At 45.2% G+C, this 26443-nt stretch overlaps 1 protein-coding gene across 2 annotated transcripts in view; it reads left to right on the forward strand.

Moving 5' to 3' along the window:
• Window positions 1–26443, forward strand: part of LOC122808822 (killer cell lectin-like receptor subfamily F member 2) — a 1412691-nt gene that overhangs the window by 1366193 nt on the left and 20055 nt on the right. The gene's annotated exons all lie outside the window — the stretch shown is intronic.

Consider the following 26443-nt stretch of genomic DNA (forward strand, 5'->3'; position numbering starts at 1 on the left):
GAACCTTTGAGCGAGCATGTTAGTACTCGAATAAGTTTCCCACGCCTATGGCGAGAGTGGTTGTAATTTGACTCAGGTAGGTCCAAATAAGCAGCATGGGTGTCTTAGTTCATTGAAGGAGGCCTCTAACGAACGATGACCTGAAGGGGGTCTTACCCACAGTTAGTTGAACTTGGAGTAACTCCATTGATTGTTCCTGTCTAACCAGTCTAGAGATGTATTTAACTTTGATAAAGATAGATACTCATCCTCTTCCTTTGGTTCTCACACATTCATTTTGCAGTCTGAAGGTGTAGAAGGCATTGTAGCCTTGCAAGGCTGGGGTAATCTCTGTGGCCCTGAACCATTTTTCTGTGACTGCACATTCATTGATATCCTCCAGGAAAAGGAGTGCTTCCAGAGTGCAGTTTCTGATTTAAACGCCTAGCATTTAGCAGCATAACCCTTAATTTATTTGTGAGTGATATTTTCATATCAGAAATTATGTTCTTGAGACCTTGCCTAAAAAAGGCTGTATGGGGGAGGCAAATACCTTAGCCAGTAACAGAAAGCATAGAGGTGACAGGTGAAGACCATCTCTGGCAAAGCAGTTTAGTCTACCAACCATGTCATCCCAGGCTGACAGGAACTGGATCTCCTTAGAATGAGACCAGAAACTAAGCCAATTGTTGAAGTCAATAATTTTTTGTTTATATAGTGGTATCCTAGGTGAGTGTAGAATGCTGCTCGTGGCTAGGGACTAGCAGATGCCTGTGTTTTGCACAAGGGATCCACATCCACAGGCTTGGAAGGCGGATGCCTTCTCTTTTTCTTGGGTGGGGCTGTATCTTTATGCCTTTACCCCCTTTACACTGATTCAAAAGTCGTCCTGAATCCTGGTGGTGACTCCCTTTTGGATAAAACAACAGTGGTTTCCCCTTCTTCACTTACTAGCCAAGGGCAATCACCACAGGTTACCCTACCAATTCGACCTACTCACACAAGACAGGGAGTCGTTCATACACCCTCAGGTGCTCAACCTCAGACTCACTCTGTGGGTGATTGAATTCTCATCCCATTCAGACACCCATATTCAGAGGACTTAATGTCCTGCAGGAGGCCAGGAAACCAAGTACCAGGAGAAACTGTGTCAAAATGGAAAAGATTCTCCAGGTGGTGTCAAAAGCAAAAACAGGACCCCTTTCTTATTCCTGTACCTATGGTCTTTTCTTATTTGTGTGAGCTTCTACATTCAGGACTGACTTACTCTTATGTTAAGGTACACTTGTCAGCTATTTCTGCCTGTCTCTCTTTGGTACCTCCCTTGGCATCCAGATTAAAGGTAAAACTATTCATAAGAGGGGTCCTCCATATCAGACCCCCTCATAAACTGATACCTCCTTCATGGGACCTTAACCAGTTTACTCAGCATCACTAAAGTTATGTACTTGGAAAGCAGTACTGCTGGTAGCCCTCACATCCACCAAGAGGGTCTCAGAAATTAAAGACCTAATGGCTAACCCCCCCCCTTACCTCATCTTCCATAAGGACAGGGTCTCTCTCAGGATTAACCCGTCCTTCATGCCTAAAGTGGTTAATAAGCTGTCCTTGAATCAAACCATTAACCTCCCCGTTTTGTTCCCTCAACCTCAAAATTCCTCTGAAAAAACCCTACATTGTTTGGATGTTCATGGACAACTTTGGTATTACCTGGACAATAGCAAATTCGTTAGAAAGTCTGATCAGCTGTTTTTTTTATTTCACCCAAGGGCCTTGGGGAAGGCAGTCTGTAGATTCTAAAGCTATCCTGTTCCTTTCATGGAAAGGATATGACTGCCAATGTGAGAGTGTATTCTACTAGGGCAGCTGCCTCTTCAGGCACCCCTTTTCGGGGGGGGGGGGCACCTGGTCCTCAGTCCATACCTTTACCAAGCACTGCAAGCTAGACTTGGTCTGTAGAGCCAGAACTGGGTTTGCTAGGTCAATTTTACAGGGTCTCATAAGCCAGGCCCCTCAACCTACCAGGTTCATACCTAAAGCATGGGTACTCTCCCTACAGTTATGAATACTGCAACATGAAAATAGGACATAGAAATGTTGTGTAAGAACTTACCATAACCTTAGATGTCGTCCTCTTCCATGTTGCAATATTCAGTCCCCCCTTCCAACCCCCTCTTACTCTTGTTTTTTCCATCTGACATAACTTTCCCTACCTTCTCTCCATCCAAACAGGGCACTGCAACAGGCACATACATTTATTAGGTTCCTTGGGCCTGGTGGCATATGTGGGTCTGAAAAGCTTCCTTTTCTTTGCTTCTCAGGGGTGCTACTGTTTGCTGAAGGGGGTAAGTGCAGACATCACTTTTATAGCCAACGTCAGTTTATGGTCCTGACGAGCAATGTCGCATGTACTCCTGCTTCTAAGACTTTCGGATACTGGCTGGATGTCCAGTGCTGCAGGCAGCAACCTCCCTACAGATGTTCTTTGTGTTTCACGGTTGCAGTCATCACATTTGGGTTGTCTGCCTGCAGGTAGCCCTCAGTCGGCCGGAATACCAGAGTCTTGGGATTTCTGCGTTGGATGCTGTCGCTTCTTCCATGACGTCAGGACGTTAACCAGGCTTAAATGAAGCCATCGCTTTAAAGCCTTTGATGTGAAGTTGTTCAGTCTCGTCGTCCATTCTTACACATGGGTTTGGAGCTGATCCATCGGCTCCGAGTCGGCCGCTTTACTAGCGAAAGATCTCAAAATAGCTCGAGGCCAGGCCCCTATCCCATGATGCTCTCTGTCCTACCTCAGATCTAGTTTGCCGCTGCAACAGATCAGAGGTAGTCTGAGAGCTTGGGCCAGTTTCTTTCATATTTACCTTTTTTTGCTATATTCTTCTTATAGTTGCTTAGTAATCAGAAAATATTTACAGTTTTACTGCTTTTGGGCTATTTAGCTTTTGAATTTCTTTATTTAAACTTTGACAAGTGTCATCCTTTTCAGAGCGGTTGCTCTTAGGCCTTTGGCCTTTTTTTAGTTAATCCCTATCCCGCTTATTCATATTTATAGTGTGTTATAGTATGATTAGATAGACAGTGTGCTTAGTTTTTGAGTATACTTTTTCTCTATATATATCTATATATATGTATATATTCTGTTAGTTGTTCAGGGATCTGAGCAACTTAGAACTGTTATAGTAATTAGCGTTTGCAGTGTGGTTGGTTATTCATTAACCGTGTTTTCTTCTATAGTGTTTAATATTCTCTCTTGGATTAGGTTGACAGATGTTCAGGGATCTGAGAACTTAGAATTGTTGTAATTATTAGAGTTTGCAGAGGGGTTGGTTATTCAGTAACCTTATTTTTCTCTATAGTGTTTACTGTGATGCTGTTTATAACATGTCTGACCCTAAGAAGAAGCAAAAATCTGGTTTCAAAGTGTCCAAAATGCAGGCAGATGTCCATCACGGATGCCCATGTGAATTGTGTTTATTGTTTGGGGCCTGTTCACCACCAAGGAGGATTGCTCTATCTGCCATTCCTTCAGTAGTAGAGTTTTACTTTAGAGATGGAAGCTGGTGAATAGAGGCTTGTCGAAGCCAGATTTTGCCAGATTTTGCCAGATTTTCAGGAGTCCTTGGACAAGCCTGACCAGACCTCCAAGTCATCGAACGGGTCGAAGTCTTCTAAGGCATCTTCAGAGCCCAAGTCATCAGCTCCAAGCCTTACCGTGAAGGGGCGGTTGCTGGCTCCACAGTCTTCAGAGCCATGCACTGAGCAAGTTTTTCAGAGCCAGTCCCCAGTCTTGGAGACGGTCTCTGAAACCTTGAGGTCACCTGTCCTTCAGTCGGTGGCGTCTTCGGTTCCTTTGACTTGTTCTTCGAGGACCCTTTCTGATGTGGATGTCGACTGGGTGATGCAGAGGCTTCTTGAGAACCCAGCACTGGCTAAATTATTGGCCTCGACCCAACAGGTCTTGGGGCCTAAGACCATTCCACCAGCTGTGACTACTCCTCTTCCGAGCCGAACCGGGCCTTCCGAGCCGGGGAGGAGGATCTGATGATTGTGGAGCCTTCAGAGCTGAGGCCTGTTCCAGTGCTTTTGGCTCCATCAACCCTGACTTCTTCGGTTCCATTGGAAGAGTCTGAGAGCCAACACTCTCGTCTGTTCCGGGGGGAGAGTTGAACCGATGCATCAGTTCTGACCCTTCCTCTTGGGATGTCGGCACGGATGAGAACTGCTCTGTCCTCTGGTTCGCAGCCCACTGTCTTGGCTCCGGGGAAGTTGCCATCTTCTTCGGAACTGGTGGCTTCCTCAGGTCGGAGCAGTGGTGCCTTCGATGCCATGAGGAGGTTGTCGTCCAAGACGCACACATCATCAGGTCCCTCCTCCCCTAAAGTGCCACTTTCTGCCTCTGCATCATAGATCCCTGTGAAGCGTTGAGACCCGGAGCCTCAGGTAACCCCTTCAGGTGATCCTTGCTCTACAGAGAACTCAACAGAAGCCCCCACTGCTGAGGTTCCCAGGAAGAGACTTTGTAAGAGGAGGCATTTAGATTCTCCGCAAGAGTCTTTGACATTAGATACCGACTTAGAGGAATTGGAAGGGCCCCCACGGTCCACCTTGGGGGATATCTCCTTTGCTGATATCCTAGAAGTCCTAAAGCAGAGGAGTGACTGGCAGTCTGTTAGCCCTACTGAGGATGAGTCTGTGCTCCTGAAGGCCTTTGAGTCTCAACCTTCCACCTCCTGGGTGACTCCGCCCTTTGGACTAATGGAGTTGGTTGCTCGAAGGGCGTGGGAGTCTCCTGATACTATGGACCTGGTCCCTTGGCGGCCCAACACATTTATCACCTCCCCCCAAGACAAGATGTTCCTCACTAAGGGAGTCCCGGTTGATGCCATTGTGGTGGCGGCGGCCACCAAGAAAGGAGATGTCTGAAACCTCTTCTACTGTCCATCCTCCTAATAGGGATTGCAGGACGATGGACAGATATGAGAAATGCATTTTTAGATGTTCGTGTTTCACTGTTGCAGTCATTACTCTTGGGTTATCCTGCTGGCAGGTGTCGGTTGCTGTCGCCTCTTCCCTGACATCAGTGCGCCAGGGGTTTAAAAGATGCAGTTGATGCCATTTTCTTCAGTCTTTCTTGCCGTGCGGTGCCCGAAGCAGAAGCAGTTCGCAAGTGCCAGTCGGCCGACTTCTGAGATTTTCGTGTTCGAATTTCAGATCCGAAGTCTTCATTTAAAGCTAAGTACCCTGTTGGGGAAACTTTTTTCTTGCTCCAGACCGATGTCAGAAAAAGTTAATAATTGTATTTCTTGTGGGAAGCAAATACCTCATAGGGACTTCCATTCTTATTGTATTCCTTGCCTAGGCCCTGATCACAACATTGCTAATTGCAGGTTTTGTGCTAGATTTAACCAACGCACTATTAAGCATCGGTACGATTTTGCATTTCATTACTTTGACCGAAGATTTAATTACACAATGTCATTGGATAGCCATCCGACTACCGCAATTCACAATAAACGCAAGGAAAAGGACAGGCATCCGAGGTCCAAAACTGACAACGAGGCTTCTTCTAAACCAGTCGCCAGTTCTCAGTGAGGCGCTTTCGCAGCCCATGACGCCCGCTACCTCAGAGCCGCAGGCCGCTTCCGATTCCCACGTGGAGCAGACTAGGCTGCTGGAAACTCAAGGTATTGGACACTTGGAAAATATTCCTTCATATGGGTCCCGAGCCGCTGAGCAGGCATCGGTTTCTGAGGGTGTTTTCAGGCCTACACAGATGTTCATCGTGTTACACTGTTGCAGTCATTACACTTGGGTTATCCAGCCGTCTGGTGGTTCCCCAGTCGGCCTGAGTTCCAAAGTCTTGCTCCGGCGTCGGTTGCTGTTGTCTCCTTCCTGACGTCAGTGCGACGGGTATATAAGATGCAGCCGACGCCATTTTCTTCAGTCTTTCTTGCCGCGTGGTGCTCGAAGCAAAAGCAGTTTGCAAGTGCCGATCGGCCGACTCCTGAGATTTTCATTCTGAATCCAGAACCTAAGTCTTCTACAAAGCGAAGTACCCCATTGGGGAAACTTTTTCTTGCCTCAGACCGATGTCAGTAAAAGTTAATAACTGTATTTCTTGTGGGAAGCAAATACCTCATAAGGATTTCCATTCTTTATTGTATCCCATGCCTAGGCCCAGACCACAATGTCACTGGTTGTCGGTTTTGTGCTAGGTTTAATAAGCGCACTATTAAACGGTTTGATTTTGCCCGACATTATTTTGGCAGAAAATTCAATTAGACTATGCTGTCGGAACTTCCGATGACCGGAATACATAAAAAGCGCAAAGACAAGGATAGGCATCCGAGGCCCAAAACTGGCGACGAGGCCTCTTCTAGCCCAGTCGCCAGTTCTCCGGTTTTCAGCGAGGCGCCTTCGCAGCCCTTGACGACTGTTTCTGTAGAACCACAGGCCGCCTCTGACTCCCACGTGGAGATGGCTGGGCCTTCGGACGCACAAGTTATTCAGACTACCGAAACTACCCCTTCAGAGGGATCCGGAGTAGCTGAACAACCCGCAGCCTCAGAGGGTGTTTTCAGACCTACCCAGTTAAGCATTAAATCTTCTGCCAAGTCTAAACCTACTTTAAAAACAAAGAAACAAATACAGCATTCTCCAGGACAGACCTCCATGCCTAAGAAACAAATGCTCAAAATGGCTGAAGACCTAATCACTCTGATCGGGGGTTCCCATCCCCCTCCTGATAAAAGGCCTAGACTTGATGCAGACTATGACTCATCTGACCAGGTATCCATCTATTCAGATTCATCCCCAGACCTAGGATACTCCTTACCCCCTTATGAAGATTCTGATGCTGAGGAATCAATTCCATCAGCCTCTCCGCCTGAGGACTACTCCTTTGGTGAAACCTTACATACCATGAGGGAGCATTTCCATTGGGAAGGTCAGGATTACTCAGAATCCAAGAAAAGGCTCAGAGACTTCCTTTTATTACCTCAACACAGACCCCTTGCTATTCCGCCAGTGTTAGATATAGTGGATGATGTGTATACTGAATCCAGCTTAAATCCTGATTCTTTACTTCCAGCCCCAGTTAAGCCTGACAGATACTACAGAGTCCCTGACTCTCACAAATTTCTTTATAAAAGCCCTGTTGCCGACCCTGAAACTATTTCTCAGGGACCCAAAGGGGCTAAGACCTCATCAGCAAAGAATCCAGTCCCCTCTGACAGAGATTCCAGAGCATTGGACAGATGGGGGAAGAAAGTATATACGTCTGCAACTTTAGCAATAAGGGCCTTAAATTGCCAGTTTCACATGTTAAAATATCAGCAGTTTCTGATGTCTCAGTTGAAACAAAAAATGCTTCCAGATTCAGATCCTCCTAATTTAAAGGAAATGCAGGATTTATTGCATGCAGCTGGACAAGTGGGAAAACACACTTTGCAATGTGGTTTTGATTCTTTAGAGGCCTCCTGTAGAGCAGCTGTTACATGTTCTGTCATTAGAAGACATGCTTGGTTAAAAGAACATACATTACCAGATCATGTTAAAGCAAAACTATTGGATGCACCTTTACAGCAGGATGTGTTATTTGGAGTTAAGGCAGAAGAGGTATTAAAGAAAATGGAAGATAAGGCAAAATCTATGCAAACGGTGAAGGATTTCTTAAAGGTTCAGCCTCCTCGATTTAGCAGAAATTGGCCAGCAAAGAATTGGTCCTTTCCAGCTTCAGACAGACCCCAAAGGGGCAGATACAGATGTCCAAGAGGCAGAGGTCAACCACAAGGTCCCTACAGGCCTCAACAATAGGGTGCATCAGGCCAGAAAGAAGGGGAAGACAGGCCACAACCTTATAAAAAACAGCCCCAATGACTTCCCACTACAGCTGCCAAACAGCTCTCTCTTGGCAGCCCACTTGGGAGTAAAACTGGCACTTTTCTATCACAATTGGCATATGATCACCAAAGACAAATGGGTTCTCAACATTGTATCTCAAGGTTACAGGTTCCACTTTCACACTCTGCCAAGGTTAAAAGGAATGCCAAACCTGCCTCCAAATCAATGGGCAGATGCTCAAAAACAAATTACAGCACTCATGGACATGAGAGCTATTCAAAAGGTACCACCACAGGAGCAAGGACAAGGATTTTACTCAAGACTCTTATTGGTTCCCAGAAAGGACAAAGCCTGGAGGCCCATTCTGGATCTTTCTTCTCTAAACACTTACCTGGATATTCCGAAATTCAAAATGTTGACACTACAGCAGCTTCTTCCCATGCTGGGCAAGAAAGCTTGGCTCGTAACATTGGACCTCAAGGAGGCATACCTGCATGTCCCTATTAGACAAAACTGCAGAAGATACCTCGGATTCATAGCTGGTTCAATGCACTATCAATTCTCTGCACTGCCCTTTGGCTTATCTACTGTGCCCAGGGTCTTCACTAAGTGCCTGGCACCAGTAATTGCATTTTGCAGACAAAAAGGAATTCAAATTTATCCGTACCTGGATGACTGCCTGATTCAAGCAGAGAGCAAGGACATTCTCTATGGCATCTGGCATTTGTAAAACAGTTAAGTTGCCTAGGGTACACAGTAAGCGAAAAGAAATCAAAACTAGTGCCCTCACAAGAGGTAATATTCCTGGGTGCCAGCTTGAATACAATGGCCCAGATGGCTTATCTCACGCCAGACAAGCAATGACATCTGACAATATTTTCAATTGATGGAAACAAGAACCCAACTCCCTGCAAGAAAAATTCTGCAGGCCTTGGGTTACATGGCATCTTGCATACTACTAATTTCATATGCCAGGCTGCATATGAGGAAACTACAGTGGTACCTAAAGAGTGTCTTGTCTCAGTACTGTCAGTTTGGAAACAGTTATACCACTAATTCCTTGCCTGCAACAGGAGTTTCAATGGTGGGCTCAAGCTTGTCACCTCAACAAGGGACAGCCTTTTACTCGACCCACAGCCAGGCAAACACTGACATTAGATGCATCGGATTACGCCTGGGGGGGAGCACACATGGCAGGAAAATGTATTCAGGGCAGGTGGCCCGCAGAACAAAGGCATCTTCACATCAATCAAAAAGAGATGCTAGCTGTACAAAATGCCCTAATAGCCTTCAAGGACCTGCTACATCCAGGACAACTACTATTAAAGACAGACAGCACCACAGATGTCCTTCAAGGATGCATCTGCAGTCATAACAAATGGGTTGTCCTGTCGTCAGGCAGCCCTTCGGTCGGCCGGATTCCAAAGTCTGGGTCCGGCTTCGGCTGATGTCGCACTTCACCCGACGTCATCTCTGCTGGTCTTCGGGTATAAAGGCATCAGCCGACGCCATTTTCCTCAGTCTTTCTTGCCGCGTGGCGCCCGAAGCAGAAGCTGTTCGCAAGTGCCGGTCGGTCAGATCCAGAGATTACTACTACCGAATACTACTTCGAAGACTTCTAACAAGCTAAGTACCCCGTTGGGGACTCTTTCTTGCCTCAGCCGATGTCAGAAAAAGTCAATAACTGTTTAACTTGTGGGAAACAAATACCTCATAAAGATTTCCACTCTTACTGCCTGCCTTGCTTAGGCCCAGACCACGACGTAGCAGCTTGTTCGGCCTGTGCTTCCTTCAACCGACGAACGCTTAGGCGTCGGTCGGAGTTTGCTGAACAGTTTTTCGGCTCAGATTTTGTGTACATTATGCCGTCGGATCCTCCGACTACCCAAATTGTTAAAAGCGAAAGAAAAGACCGACACTGCGGTCCGGTTTCGGCCGAAACCACGGTTAAGCAAGCCGCGAGTGTCTCGGTTTCGGCCGAAACCGAGAAAACCGGTCAATCTTCAGCCGAATCCACGACTACTACTGAGGCTCCCGGTACCTTAATTGAATCGGCCTCAGAAGTTCTGCCTACTACTGTGGTTCCTAGTGATTTATCAGACACCATTCCTTTGGATGTCTCTACCCCAGCACGTGGTGCTGCTAGGCCTCCTGCAGCCATGTCTATTAAGGCCTTTGCCAGGGCTAAAGCAGCCAAAACTGTTAAATCAGTGCCTGTTAAGCCCCCCTCACACAGGCCCACTTCTAGTTCACAAATGCTTACTCTGGCAGAGGATTTGATATCCTTAATTGGGGGATCCCAATCTCACCCAGACAGGGCCTCTCAGCCCCCAGAAAAGAGACCTAGAGCAGAGCCCCCCGAGCCAGTGTCCTCTGATGATTCTTCGGATGACTCAGACATTACAGATCAGCCAGAGGCTCCTTTTTCTACTTATGAAGATTCCGATGCTGAAGAATCCATTCCATCTGCCTCTCCACCAGAGGAATTTTCCTTTGGGGAAACCTTACATGCCATGAGAGAACAATTCCAATGGCAGGGACAAGATTTCTCAGATTCAAGAAAAGGCTTAGGACATTTCTGCACTTACCACAACATAGGCCCTTAGCTATACCTCCAGTACTGCCTGTTGTGGATGATGCATTTAATGATGTTTGCACTGCTCCTGATACTTTACCTCCAGCCCCTGCCAAACCAGATAGATTTTACAGGGTGCCAGACACTCATCACCACCTTTACAAGGCCCCACTTGCAGATCCTGAGACTATATCCCAGGGGCCTAAGGCAGTAGCCTCGACCTCAGCAAAAAACCCTATTCCTTTTGAAAGGGAATCCAGGTCCTTAGAGAGATGGGGAAAAAAGTTTACACCTCTGCTACTCTCTCAGCTAGAGCTTTAAACTGTCAGTTTCATATGATCCAATACCAAGAGTTTATGCTTGATCAGTTAACTAAGAAGCTGTCCACTGATGATTCCTTAGATAAGAAATATGTTTTAGAAATGGTGAATAACATTCAGCAGGTTAGTAACCATTCTTTAAAATGTGGCTATGATGCACTGGAGGCTTCATTTAGATCAGCCATGACTGGCACAGTGATAAGAAGGCATGCATGGTTGAAAGAACAGGTCTTGCCGGATCATGTTAAAGCAAAGCTGTTAGATGCTCCTATGGATAAAGCCAGTCTATTTGGTACACCTGCTCAGCAAGTAATAAAGAAAATGGAAGAGAAGGCAAAATCTGTACAAACAGTTAAGGATTTCTTACAGGTTCAGCCCCCAAGATTTAGCAGAAACTGGCCTGCCAAAAATTGGTCCTTTCCAGACTCCTCAAAATCTCAAAGAGGCAGGAATAGACGCTCTAGAGGCAGAAATCAATCCAGAGGAGGTGCCTACAGAGGACGACAGTGGCAAGGCAATAACCGAGGCACAGACACAACCACTGCCACTGCAACAGGACAATCACAGTGACTTGGCTCTGACACCGCCTACCAGGGAGCAAATAACAGCACCTTTAGGCGGAAAGTTAGCCTTATTTTCGAAAAATTGGCACTACATCATAAAAGACAAGTGGATTTTGCAAACCATAGACCAAGGTTACAGGTTCCACTTCCACACCTTACCAGTAAAAAGAGGAATGCCAAACCTACCTCCAAATCAAAAAACAGAAGCTCTAAAGCAGATAGCGCAATTAATAAAGATAAGAGCTGTGGAAAGAGTACCAATAACAGAACAGGGCAAAGGATTCTACTCCAGACTCTTCCTAGTACCAAGAAAAGAGAAAAGTTGGAGACCTATTCTCGACCTGTCTGTCTTAAACACATACATCATTGTCCCAAAATTCAAAATGCTGACCCTTCAGCAACTTCTTCCCATGCTGGGCAAGGAGTGTTGGCTGGTAACTCTAGATCTCAAGGAGGCATACCTGCACGTCCCCATACGACCAAATTGCAGAAGATACCTCAGATTTCTTGCAGGATCAGAGCATTATCAATTCTCAGCATTGCCCTTTGGCTTATCTACTGCCCAGAGTATTCACAAAATGCCTGGCATCAGTAATCGCTCACTGCAGGCTACAGGGAATCCAAATTTATCCATACCTGGACAACTGCCTGTTACAAGCGGACAACAAAAGCAAGCTGACAACAGATTTACAAAGAGTCATTTGCTTACTACAAGCCCTGGGATACACAGTCAATTTACAAAAGTCAAGACTGATACCATCCCAAACAAGAACATTCTTGGGTGCGGAATTGGACACAGCAAAACAAATGGCATTCCTAACTGCATAAAAACAAAAACAACTCCCTCTTTACTTCTTGGCATTTACAAAGCAGAACAAACTAACAGCAAGAAAAGTACTGCAGGCCTTGGGCTTCATGGCATCCTGCATAATCTTGGTCCCACATGCCAGACTGCATATGAGAAAGCTACAGTGGTACCTAAAGAATTTATGGTCTCAACACAGGCACAGCTTAGAAACCGAAATCCCACTAATCCCATGCCTAAAACAGGAGTTCCTATGGTGGGCTCAAGCATGCCAGTCAAACCCAGGCTTGCCCTTCCACAACTTTCAAGCAAGCCAAACCATCACAACGGACGCCTCAGACCTAGGCTGGGGGGGCGCACATGTTGGACAAATGCATACAAGGATTGTGGACTCCAGACCAGCTGCACCTGCACATAAACCAAAAAGAAATGCTGGCAGTAAAACTAGCAATCCAGAAATTCAGACCATTCCTCAAAGAAGGCCATTTAATGATAAGGACAGACAACACCACAGTCATGTGGTACATCAACAAACAGGGAGGCACTCATTCATACCCCCTATGCAGAATGACTCTGGACCTTTGGAATATGACTCTGAGCTACAACATCCAGTTACAGGCAGTATTTGTGCCGGGAAAAGAAAACACCCTAGCAGACATGTTAAGCAGAACCACCTCGGATGCTCACGAATGGATGCTACACCCGGACATCTTCAAGGCCATCACAAAGAAATGGGGAATGCCACAAATAGACCTATTCGCATCCCCACTCAATCACCAGCTCAAAAAATTCTGCACAAGGACATACCACCCACTTGCATGGAAGGGTGGACTCTCTATCCTTCAGTTAGAAAGGCCTGACAGCATATGCATTTCCACCTCTTCCTTTGATGCACAAGGTACTACTGAAAATCAAAGAGGAACGCCCAAGGATAATCCTGATAGCTCCGAATTGGCCAAGACAACACTGGTATCCATTGCTGAGGAGCATGTCTCAGGGGAGAATGTGGTCAGTACCCCTGATGCCTTTGATGTTAACTCAGAACAACTACAACATCATGCACCCAAACCTAAAAACCTTGCAACTGACTGCCTGGAACATCACATAGCAGCAACTAACCCAGACCTATCCCAAAGGGTTAAAGACATTATCCTTGAAGCCCGCAGACCTTCAACAAGAAGGAACTATGCAGGAAAATGGAAAAGATTTGTCATTTGGAGTACTGAAAGAGGAAAAGATGTGTCGAACATAGATATTGCTAACATCCTGGAGTACTTGGCAGAGCTTCTACATACAGGCCTGTCCTATTCCTCCATCAAGATACATGCATCAGCTATTTCAGCAGAATACAGCTTGATCCACCTGTCTTTTCGCATCCTCTACTCAGGCAGTTCCTCAGAGGGATCAAGAATGTAAAACCTCCTAGGAAACCACCATTACCAGCATGGGACTTGAACTTTGTGCTAGAAAAATTGACACTCCCTCCATTTGAACCAGCAGCAACAGCAGATCTTCAACACCTATCATGGAAAACTGCTTTCCTACTGGCAATTACTTCAGCAAGGAGGGTTTGAACTACAGGCCTTAATGGCAGTACAACCCTTCCTAATCTTCCATCAAGATAGGGTGTCCATGAGAACTAATCCTACATTTATGCCCAAGGTGGTATCCAGAGTGTCTTTAAACCAGGCAATCCACCTACCTACCTTCTTTCCCAATCCACAGAACAGGGGGGAAAGACTGCTGCATACCTTGGATGTACATAGACAGTTACGCTACTACCTGGACAGAACCAAAGGTGCCAGAAAAACTGACCAGCTTTTAGTAGCCTATGCAACAGGAAGGGAAGGAAAAGCAATTTCCAAACAGACCGTCTCCAAATGGATAGGAAATTGCATAAGAGTCTGTTACTCCTACCACGGAAAACCAATTCCACAGAACATAAGACCTCATTCTACAAGGGCTACAGCCACTACCACAGCTTTCTTACGAGGAGTGGCAACCAAGGACATTATTGAGGCGGCTACTTGGACCTCCGTGCATACATTTGCCAAGCATTATAATTTACCTCTATACTCTAGATCCCGAGCAGGGTTTGCCACTGCTGTACTGCAAGGGATCCTAACTACACCATAATTCTTCTTCCTCCTCCCCTAGTTTGGCTATGGTATTCTACCCATTTGTTATGACTGCAGATGCATCCTTGAAGGACATAGTACAGTTTTGTACCTACCATAAATGTAGATGTCCGAACAGGATAGCATCTGCAGTCAGGATTACCCACCTTCCTTCCCCTCTGTGGTACTCCTAGGGTATTTACCCTCCTAATAGCTAGCTGGGGGGGAGTCTCTTATGGTGTATTTGTTTGTATATATGTACATACATTGTTATTTTTTGTGTTTGCCTTCTACTTTTTTGGAAACATTGGCATTTATCCAAAATTTAGCTTATCAAGAGGGCAACTGGCATCTGGGGCAAGAAACACTGAGGAAAATGGCGTCGGCTGATGCCTTTATACCCGAAGACCAGCAGAGATGACGTCGGGTGAAGTGCGACATCAGCCGAAGCCGGACCCAGACTTTGGAATCCGTCAACCGAAGGGCTGCCTGACGACAGGACAACCCATTTGTTATGACTGCAGATGCTATCCTGTTCGGACATCTACATTTATGGTAGGTACAAAACTGTACTTTATGTGGTACATAAACAAGCAAGAAGGCACTCACTCTTATTCCCTCTGCAGACAAGCCATGACCTTGTGGAACACAGCTCTAAACTATCAAGTTCATCTGCAAGCACAATTCGTGCCAGGAGAGAAAAACACACTGGCAGACGACTTGAGCAGAAACATGGATCCCCACGAATGGGAGTTGAATCCACAAATATTCAGAATGATAACACAGAAATGGTGGAGCCCGGACATAGATCTGTTTGCATCCCCAATGAACTGCCAGCTACAGAAATTGTGCACAAGGACTTACCATCCACAAGCATGGAAAGTGGATGCCCTTTCATTCAGCTGGAAAAACCTACAAGTATATGCTTTCCCACCACTGCCTGTCCTTCCAAAGGTACTCATCAAAGCCAGGCAGGAAGCGCCAAAGATGATCCTGATTTCACCAGACTGGCCATGCCAGCACTGGTACCCAGTCTTGAAGAACTTAGCACAAGGTCCACCCTGGATTTTGCCTCAAATACCACATCAGTTGACTCAGCACAACAATCAGATACTTCACAGCCAACTAAAGACGTTAAACCTGGCTGCATGGAAAATTACCTAGTCAAGCAAGCAATGCCTCTCTCCAAAGCGGTTATAGATGTCATTCTGGAGGCCAGAAGGCCTAGTACCAGGAAAGCTTATTCGGATAAATGGAAGAGATTCTGTGCCTGGAACAAGGCTCACAGCCTTGACCCTCTTGTCCCAAATATTCCTCAGATACTACAATGTTTAACTGAGATGCTGGACAAAGGCCTCTCCTTTTCATCCATCAAGATCCACACCTCTGCCATCTATGCTCATTACAACACGGATCCACCAATTTTCTCCAATCCTTTGCTAAAACAGTACCTCAGAGGGGCTAAAAACATAAGACCGCCCCGTAGAGCACCTACTCCAACTTGGGACCTCAACTTCATGTTGGAAAAATTAACTTTACCTCCTTTTGAGCCAGCAAACACAGCAGATTTAAAATATATCTCTTAAAACTGCTCTACTCCTGGCAATAACATCAGCACGAAGAGTTTGAGTTACAGGCACTAATGGCAGTGGAACCATTTATCATTTTCCACCAAGACAGGGTGTCTTTACGAACTAACCCTACTTTTATGCCAAAGTTGGTATCAAGTGTGGCTCTCAACCAAACTATCCACTTACCAACTTTTTATCCAAATCCACAGAATAAAGGGGAGAGACTACTGCATTCATTTTACATACACAGGCAGTTACGCTTCTACTTGGACAAAACCAAAGCTTTCAGAAAATCTGAGCAATTATTGGTAGCATATGCTGCAGGAGCACAGGGAAAAGCCATTTCAAAACAGACCATTTCAAAATGGATAGGACACTGTATACGTTTCTGCTATACACACCATGGAAAACCTGTACCTAACAGCATTAGATCTCGTTCCACCAGGGCAACAGCCACTTCAACTGCCTACCTCAGAGGAGTACCTACCAAGGACATTTTGGAAGCAGCAACTTGGAGTTCTGTACATACCTTCACCAAGCACTACCATCTGCCTCTATACTCTAAATCCAGAGCTGGCTTCGCCACTGCAGTGCTTTATAGCCACCCCTAATGCCTTATAGTACCAGCCACCCTACCTCAGCTTTGGGATTCTACCCAAGTGTAATGACTGCAGCAGTGTAACACGATGAACATAGTACAGTTTTGTACCTACCGTAAATGTAGATGTTTGAGTGTATACACTGCTGCAGTCCAGGTTACCCTCCCTCCATCCCCTCTTACTTGCTGGTACATACCTATGTCTTCTACCCTTTACTACGTATCTGCTGGTATCTGAACGTTCTTGATTGCTTTACTTATGTATGTTTTATTAGCAATTGGAATAGCCTACCTTTTTGGGGGCACCTGACATCTGGGGCAAGAAAAACTGAAGAAAATGGCGTTGGCTGCATCTTGTATACCCCTGTCGCACTGACGTCAGGGAGGAGGCGACAGCAACCAACGCCGGACCAAGACTTTGGAACTCAGGCCAACTGGGGAACTGCCTGACGGCAGGATAACCAAGTGTAATGACTGCAGCAGTGTATACACTCGAACATCTACATTTATGGTAGGTACAAAACTGTACTTTGTATGTAAAAGCAACTACAGCTTCAAAGGCAAAGACTAAAGCACCACTAAAGACAAAGAAACAAGTGCAGCAAGCCCATGGACAGGCCTCCATGCCTAAAAAACAGATGCTCAAAATGGCCGAAGACCTAATTACTTTGATCAGGGGTTCCCATCCCCCTCCTGATAAGAGGCCTAGGCAAGAGACAGAATATGAATCTTCAGATCAGGTTTCCATTTCCTCTGACTCCTCTTCTGAACAGGGAATACTCTCTCCCTCCCTATGAGGATTCTGATGCTGAAGAATCTATCCCTTCAGCCTCTCCTCCTGAGGATTATTCTTTTGGGGAAACCCTGTATGCCATAAGGGAGCACTTGCACTGGGAGAGCCAAGACTACTCTGAGTCTAAGAAAAGGCTCAGAGACTTTCTTTTACTACCTCAGCACATGCCTCTTGCTATCCCCCCTGTTTTAGACATTGTAGATGATGTATTTTCAGAGTCCGGCCTGTCTCCTGACTCTTTACCCCCTGCACCTGTTAAGCCAGACAGAGATACTACAGGGTTTCAGATTCACATAATTTTCTTTATAAAAACCCTGCTGCTGACCCAGAAACTATTTCTCAGGGTCCCAAAGGGGTCAAGGCTTCCACGGCAAAAAACCCTATCCCTTCTGATAGGGATTCAAGGGCACTGGACAGATGGGGGAAAAAGGTTTACACCGCTGCTACCTTGGCTGTGAGGGCTTTTAATTGTCAATTTCATATGCTTAAATATCAGCAATACTTACTGTCACTGCTTAAACAGAAACTGTTAACAAATTCTGAATGTGCAGAAAACAAGGAAATGCAGGATTTATTGCATGCAACTGAACAAGTGGGAAAGCATACTTTGCAATGTGGTTTTGATTCTCTGGAGGCCTCTTGCAGGGCCGCTGTTATGGGTTCTGTCATTAGGAGACATGCTTGGTTAAAGGAACAGAATCTGCCTGATTATGTTAAAGCAAAATTATTAGATGCTCCATTACAGCACAATACTTTGTTTGGTGTTAAAGCAGAAGAGGTGTTGAAGAAAATGGAGGACAAAGCGAAATATATGTAGACAGTTAAGGATTTCTTACAGGTGCAGCCACCCAGATTTAGCAGGAACTGGCCTACAAAGAATTGGACCTTTCCAGTGTCAGACAGGCCACAGAGGCAGATGCAGATGCCCCAGAGGCAGATCCCAGCCCCAAGGCTCATACAGGCCTAAACAATGGGGTGCTTCTACCTCCAAAACTGGAGAAGACAAATCACAGCGATACAGGAAACAGTCCCAATGACTTTCCTCTGCCAGCATCAAGCACTTATCATTTGGCAGCCCCCTTGGGGGGGAAAGTAGCACTTTTTTCACAAAATTGGCACATGATCACCCAGGACAAATGGGTCTTGAATATAGTGTCTCAGGGCTACAGGTTCCACTTTCACACCCTGCCAAAGTCAAAAGGTATGCCAGACCTGCCACACAATCAGTGGGCAGAGGCACAAAAGCAAGTTTCTTCCCTCATGGACATGAGGGCCATTCAGCGAGTACCACAGCAAGAGCAGGGACAAGGATTTTACTCGAGACTTTTCTTGGTACCCAGAAAGGACAAAGCCTGGAGACCAATACTGGACCTGTCTATTCTAAACACATTTCTGGACGTTCCAAAATTCAAAATATTGACTCTGCAACCGCTTCTGCCCATGCGGGGCAAGAAGGCTTGGCTTGTAACTTTGGACCTAAAAGAGGCATACCTGCATGTCCCAATCAGACGATCTTGCAGAAGATACCTCAGATTCATAGCTGGCTCAATGCACTACCAATTATCTGCACTGCCCTTTGGCTTATCTACTGCACCCAGGGTCTTCACAAAATGCCTGGCACCAGTAACTGCATTTTGCAGACAGAGGAATTCAAATATATCCTTACTTGGACGACTGCTTTATTCAAGCAGAGAACAAGGACATTCTACTAAAGCATCTGGCATTTGTAAAAAGATTACTAATCTGCCTAGGGTATACAGTAAATGAAAATAAAGTACCCTCTCAAGAGATAATATTCCTGGGTGCAAGCTTAAATACAACTGCCCAGATGGCTTATCTCACGCCAGACATACATAGGCAACTGACTTCTTACTTCCAAATGTTGGCATCAAAGACACAGTTATCTGCAAGGAAAATTCTGCAGGCTTTTGGCTTCATGGCATCCTGCATTCTGCTAATTCCATATGCCAGACTGCATATGAGGAAACTACAATGGTATCTAAAAAGTGTTTGGACTCAACATTGCCACAGCCTGATTCCCTGCCTGCAACAGGAGTTTTGATGGTGGGCACAGGCCTGTCACCACAACAAGGGACAGCCTTTCACTTTACCCACAGCTAGGCAGACACTAACAACGGATGCATCAGATTATGCCTGGGGGGCCCACATGGCAGGAAAATGTATTCAGGGCACATGGCCCGCAAGCCAGATGCAGCTTCATATCAATCAAAAAGAGATGCTAGCTGTTCAGAATGCCATGACAGCTTTCAAGGATCTACTTCATCCAGGACAACTAGTGATAAAGACGTACAATACTACAATCATGTGGTACATAAACATGCAGGGAGGCACACATTCCTACCCCCTCTGCAGACAAGCCATGACTTTGTGGGACACAGCATTGACTTATCAAGTTCACCTGCAAGCACAATTCATGCCAGGAAGGATAAATACTCTGGCAGATGAACTAAGCAGAAACCTCATGGATCCCCACGAGTGGAAACTGGATCCACAAGTCTTCAGCATGATGATAAGGAAATGGGGATGCCCAGACATAGATCTATTTGCCTTCCCTCACAACTGCCAACTACAGAGATTCTGCACAAGGACCTATCAGAGGCAAGCATGGAAAGTGGATGCCTTATCCTTCAGCTGGAAAAACATAACAGTATATGCCTTTCCTCCACTGCCTCTCCTCCCCAAGGTACTCCTAAAGGTCAGACAAGAAGCCAAAAATGATACTGATTGCCCCAGACTGGCCATGCCAGCACTGGTACCCACTCCTAAAGACCTTGTCTCAAGGTCTAGCCTGGACATTGCCTCAAATTCCTGACTTACTGACCCAACAAAACAATCAGATCATGTACAGCCAACTCAGGACCTTAAGTCTGGCATCATGGCGGATAATGTAGCCATTCAGAACACTCCTCTCTCCAAAGCTGATGGATGTTATTTTGGAGGCCAGGAGGCCCAGTACCAGAAAATCTTATGCAGAAAAATGGAAGAGATTCTGTGCTTGGAACCAGGCACAAGGAATTGACACGTTTGTACCAAATATTCCTCAGATTTTACAATACTTAACTGAGATGCTGGACAAAGGCCTATCTCTTTCATCAATTAAAATTCATGCCTCTGCCATTTCAGCCCATTACAGTACGGATCCACCTATCTTTTCTCATCCTTTAATAAGTCCAAAAACATAAGACCTCCAAGGAGAGCACCAATACCTGCATGGGACCTCAATTATGTCTTGGAAAAACTCACACTGCCTCCTTTTGACCCAGCCTCAACAGCTGATATAAAATTCTTATCCTGGAAAACAGCTCTGCTCCTAGCAATAACCTCTGCAAGACGAGTCTCGGAGTTACAGGCACTCATTGCTGTGGTATCATTTTCCATCCAGACAGGGTTTCTCTGAGGACAAACCCGACATTTATGCCTAAGGTGGTGTCCAGTGTGGCCCTTAACCAAACCATTCACTTGCCTACCTTTTATCCAAACCCACAGAACAAGGGTGAGAGACTTCTGCATTCTTTGGACATACACAGACGGCTACCCTTCTACTTGGACAGAACTAAAGCTTTCAGAAAGACTGAGCAACTTTTAGTGGCATATGCTGCAGGATCACAAGGAAAGGCCATCTCAAAACAGACTATTTCAAAATGGATAGGCCATTGCATTCATTTCTGCTATTCACAACATGACATATCAGTGCCTAAGAGCATTAGGCCACATTCAACCAGAGGAGAGCGGCCACTTCAGCAGCCTTCCTCAGTGGAGTACCAACCAAAGACATCTTAGAGGCTGCAACTTGGAGTTGAGTGCACACTTTTACAAAGCCCTACCACTTACCTCTCTACTCTAAATCCAGAGCAGGCTTTGCCACTGCAGTTCTGCAGGGCCTTATAGCCTCTCCTAATCCTATTTAGCCCCAGCCACCCATCCTCAGCTTTGGGATCCAACCCAAGAGTAATGACTGCAACAGTGAAACACAATGAACATAGTACAGTTGTGTACCTACCATAAATGTAGATGTTCGAGTGTATTCACTGTTGCAGTCCAGGTTACCCTCCCACCATCCCCCTTTCTTTTTGCTGGGTCTTATCTGCACTTCTCTATTGTATACAACCTATGTGGTGTACTTGCTTGTAGATGAAGGAAATGATTACCTTAGTGCATGCATGTTTATTGGCATCATTTTTAGCCTACCCTTTTGGGGGCACCTGACATTTGGGGCAAGAAAAACTGAAGAAAATGGCATCGGCTGCAACTTTTATACCCCTGGCGCACTGATGTCAGGGAAGAGGCGACAGCAACTGACGCAGGACAAAGACTTTGGAATTCAGGCCGACCACGGGTAGCCTGCCAGCAGGATAACCCAAGAGTAATGACTGCAACAGTGAATACACTCGAACATCTACGTTTATGGTAGGTACACAACTGTACTTTCTGCAACCTTTGCTATGCGATCACTTAACTATTTGACTCATTTTACTTCAAAGAGATCTCCTAAAAGAGCATGGAGATACTCTGCAGGTTAATACAGATGGAGCTGTCTCTGAGAAAGTGACTGACCAACTTAATACCCTTAACTCCATAGTGAACTCCTCCATGCAGCTCATTTCCTATGCAGCCAGTGGGTTCGAGTCGGGTAGCGGGTTCAGCGATAGCTCTTCGAAGACCGTCCTGGATGCGCTTATGCTCCTTTGCGGAAGCCTTCAAGTCTTTCTTTGTCAGCACCCCATTCGATAGCTCTTCTCTTTTTGGGTCCAAAGTCAAGGAGACTCTCACTAGGTGTGAGCAAGAGGAAAAGGCTCTATCTGCTGTAGGAGTCCGTTTTTCCATCCCTACTAGACCATACCCCAAAGGGCAGAAAGGTGGAAAAATGTGGTTCCAAAAGTCCCAAGGAGCTTTCCAGAACAAACGTAATGAACCCCCCCCCCCTCCAGGGGCAGAGGAGGGGGTAATAATGGAAGACGCCACCCTGGCGGCAGAGGGGGTCCGAAGAACCAGGGCGACAGGGATCAGTTCCTTGGTAAGCCCTATCAGCGCTACTGTCCTACTCTGGCTTTGCATCCAGATGCCTGGCTAGAAATTGCAGCATATTCTTGGGTACAAAGCATTGTTACCAGAGGTTACATAATTCCATTATTAGAAAACCCACCTGTTTGGGAAAAAAATCCCAGATGTTCCACCCAGTCTCAGGGATCAAGCAGCCATAGAAATCCAGAGGTTGCAGGAAAAAGTCATCCAGCCAGTCCCAACAGACTAGATAGGATCTGGAACTTACTCCAGATTCTTTTTAGTTCCAAAGAAGACAGGGGACTTGGAGGCCCATCTTGGATCTCATCAACATGATTTGCCCCCGGGACTTCTGTATGCCTTCCCACCTATACCCCTGATTCCGAAATTCTTGCAGAAAACCAAAAGCCTGGGAAGGACTGTAGTCTTAATAGCCCCTTTTTGACCTCATCAGATTTGATTCCCCTTCCTCCGACTCTATCAACTGGCGGAACCTTGGATTCTGGACCCAGTTCCAGACCTGCTGACACATTCGTCAGGGGCCCTCCATCCCTCCCTTCATTCCCTCAGACTGATAGCTTGGCTGCTCCGATTCCAAACCTAGCCAGGTCACTTGATTTTTCTTCTGAGGTACAGCACATTCTTGTATCTTAGCATAAGGCTTCCACCAGAAAGTTGTACGCTAGTAAATGGAAGCGGTTTGTTTTTATGGGCCTCCTAAAATAATATTGATCCTTGTGTTGCTCTGATTGCTAGTATCCTGGAATTCCTATCTAAGCTTTTTCATGAAGGTGCTGCAGCTGCCACTATAAGAGTTCAATTGGCTGCAATTTCGAATTTTCATCTCGAAGCTGAAGGTTCCACTTTGATGTTTCACAGATTATGTAGGGCCTTCCTGAAGGGTACCATTCATCTTAGGCCTCCTGTTAGACAACCATTTACTCCCTGGAATCTATATTTTGTGTTGTCACGTATTATTATTCATCCCCCCTTTGAGCCTGCATCATCCTGCCAGTTGAAGTTTCTTTCTTGGAAAACTATTTTCTTGGTGGCCATTACTTAAGCATGTAGGGTGTCTGAGCTTCAAGCCGTTTCTATAAAACCCACATATTTGGTATTCCATCCAGAGTATCACTGAGGACTAATTCTTCATTCCTTTCAAAGGTATGTTCAGACACTAACCTGAATCGAACTTCCAACCTTTTTCTGTAACTATTCTGGAGTACATGTTGCATAAACTTGATGTCCACAGACAATTGAGATTCTATTTGGACAGGACAAAGGAATTTAGAAGATCTGACCAACTCTTTGTCTCTCATGCTGACACTAAGAAGGGATTACCAGTCTCTAAAGTTATCCTTTCCAAATGGTTAACTGGCTGCATTAAATTTATGTACTCTTCAGCAAACCAACCATTATAGCATGGCATGAAGGTGCATTCCACTAAAGCTGCATCAACTTCCGCTTATGCGGTTTGATTGCCTTTGGGCACTATATGTGCAGCTGCCACTTGGTCTAAGCCGCATACCTTTATCACTCATTACAAAGTAGACAGGGTCTCCAAGGACAAGGCTTCCTTTGGTTCCACTGTCCTCAGGAATATACTCCCTTGAGCCACCCAGGATTAGGGTGATTGGGATGCTACACATGTGTAATAATGAACGGCGAGATTGAACAACTTCACACATAAATAAGTTATGTACTTACCATAACATTCCATGTGAGTTCATCTCACCTTCATTCTTACATTCCCACCCGCCTTCCTCCTCCAGTGTCTCGAAGAACGAGTAGACTTTGGGTCTGGTAGTCTTGTTCTGGGACATCTTACTCCGGCTGGAGTATTTATTGGGTTACATCTGTTCAACTGGGTTCAGCAAACTAGATCTGAGGTAGGACAGAGAGCATCATGGGATAGGGGCCTGGCCTCGAGCTGTTCTGAGATCTTTAGCTAGTAAAGCGGCCGACTCGGAGCCGATGGATCGGCTCCGAACCCATGTGTAAGAATGAAGGCAAGATGAACAACTCACATGGAATTTATGGTAAGCACATAACTTCTTTTAAACAGCTAGAGCACAAGGTCTGATTTTATTATGTGGTTTTATCATGTGATATACTTTATCATGTAACTTTGACGTTTGGATTATTTAAACTGATTCAGTTCTGCTTCTGTATTGCCTAATGAAGCTGCTAAGGTTGCATAATAAATGTTGGATTTTTATATATCTGGATTTAGTCTTTGCTAGTATGGTTCCAGTGAATTTTTGTTTTTGTCCTCTTTGCTGATGATATCCACTTCAAGGCCATTCCATGTCTAATGGGCTTCTGAGAAGCTTTTGGAGCCAAGTTAGACTCTAAGTAGGTATCTCAGACATCAAACATCCCTCAAATTTGCATAATTTTAGATTAGGAAAGTAACTACACTATTTTTCTACCTACACTGCCAGCATTTATTTTTGTTGTGGAGATTGGGGCCTTTCAGTTTGCTAGTTGTCATACTGCACTTGTGGTCATTTCAGTTTAAGACCCCTGGTTTAGAGTGACATATTCCAGTTCTTTCATCTGTGCTAAGAGCTGGACCCATTCACACATACTCTACAGATGCTGTTCAGCTGTCCAGTCTTGGCAACAGAGCCCTCTGGACAGGAGCTCATCTGCTTTCTGTGAAAAAGTCTGAACCTCTCATAGCACAGTCAAAATGTACAGTGGATATAAAAAGTGTACACACCCCTGTTAAAATGCCAAGTTTTTGTGATATATAAAATGAGACCACAATAAATAATTTCAAAACTTTTCCCACCTTTATTGTGACCTAGAACCTGTACAGTTCAATTGAAAAACAAATCTGTTAGGGGGAAAAGTATAAAAAAATAAAAAACGTACAATAAGCTGGTTGCACAAGTGTGCACACCCTTAAACTCGTACTTTGTTGAAGCACGTTTTGATTTAACAGCAGTCTTCTTGGGTAGGAGTCTATCAAAATGGCATATCTTGACTTGGCAATATTTGCCCACTCTTCCATGTAAAAGTGTTCCAAATCTGTCAGATTGCGAGGGCATCTCTTATGCACAGCCCTCTTCAGGTCATCTCACAGATTTCCTATTGGATTTAGATCTGGGCTCTGGCTGGGCCATTCCAAAACTTTAATTTTCTTCTGGTGAAGCCATTCTTTTGTTGATTTGGATGTATGCTTAGAGTCATTGTTGTGTTGAAAGGTGAAATTCCTCTTAGTCTTCAGCTTTCTAGCAGACCCTTGAAGGTTTGGGGCCAAAAGTGACTGGTATTTGGAACTGTTTATAATTCCCTCCACCTTGACTAAAGCCCCAGTTCCAGCTGAAGAAAAGCACCCGCAAAGCATGATGTTGCCACCACCGTGCTTCACCATGGGGATGGTGGTGTTTTGGTGATACGAAGTGTTGTTTTTGCGCCAAACGAACCTTCTGGAATTGTGGCCAGAAAGTTCAACCTTGGTCATCAGACCAGAACACATTTTCCCACATGCTTTTGGGAGACCTGATGTATTGTTTTGCAAATTTTACCCGGGCCTCAATGTTTTTCTGTGTAAGAAAAGGATTCCGTCTTGCATCCCTACCCCACAGTCCAGACATATGGAGAATAGGGAGATTGTTGTCACATGTAGTGCATGACCAGTACTTGCCAGAAATTCCTGCAGTTCCTTCAGTGTTGCTGTAGGACTCTTGGCAGCCTCCCTGATCAGTTTTCATCTTGTCTTTTCATCAATTTTGGAGGAACATCCAGTTGTTTGTAATGTCACAGTTGTCCTACATTTTCTCCACTTTTTGATGACTGTCTTCACTGTGGTCCATGGTATATCCAATGCTGTGGGAATTTTTTTGTACCCTTCTCCTGACTGATACCTTTCGACAAAGAGAGATCCCTTTGATTCTTTGTCCTACTAGGACAGCTGAATTTTATTTGGGGTTAATCAGAGTCTCTTTAATTGATGGCAGGTGTGTACCCAAGAAGACTGAATGCTGTAATTAAACCAAAAGGTGCTTCAACAAAGTATTAGTTTAAGGGTGTGCACACTTGTGCAACCAGCTTATTGTACGTTTTTTGTTTTTTATACTTTTTCCCCCAACAGATTTGTTTGTTTTTCAATTGAATTGTACATGTTCTAGGTCACATTAAAGGTGGGAAAAGTTTTGAAATTATTTATTGTGGTCTCATTTTATTATATCACAAAACCTGGCATGTTAATGGGGGGTGTACACGTTTTATATCCACTGCAAGT

This window comes from Protopterus annectens, chromosome 8.part0 (assembly GCF_019279795.1).
Source record: "Protopterus annectens isolate FY-2018-M chromosome 8.part0, PAN1.0, whole genome shotgun sequence".
Classification (NCBI taxonomy): domain Eukaryota; kingdom Metazoa; phylum Chordata; order Ceratodontiformes; family Protopteridae; genus Protopterus; species Protopterus annectens.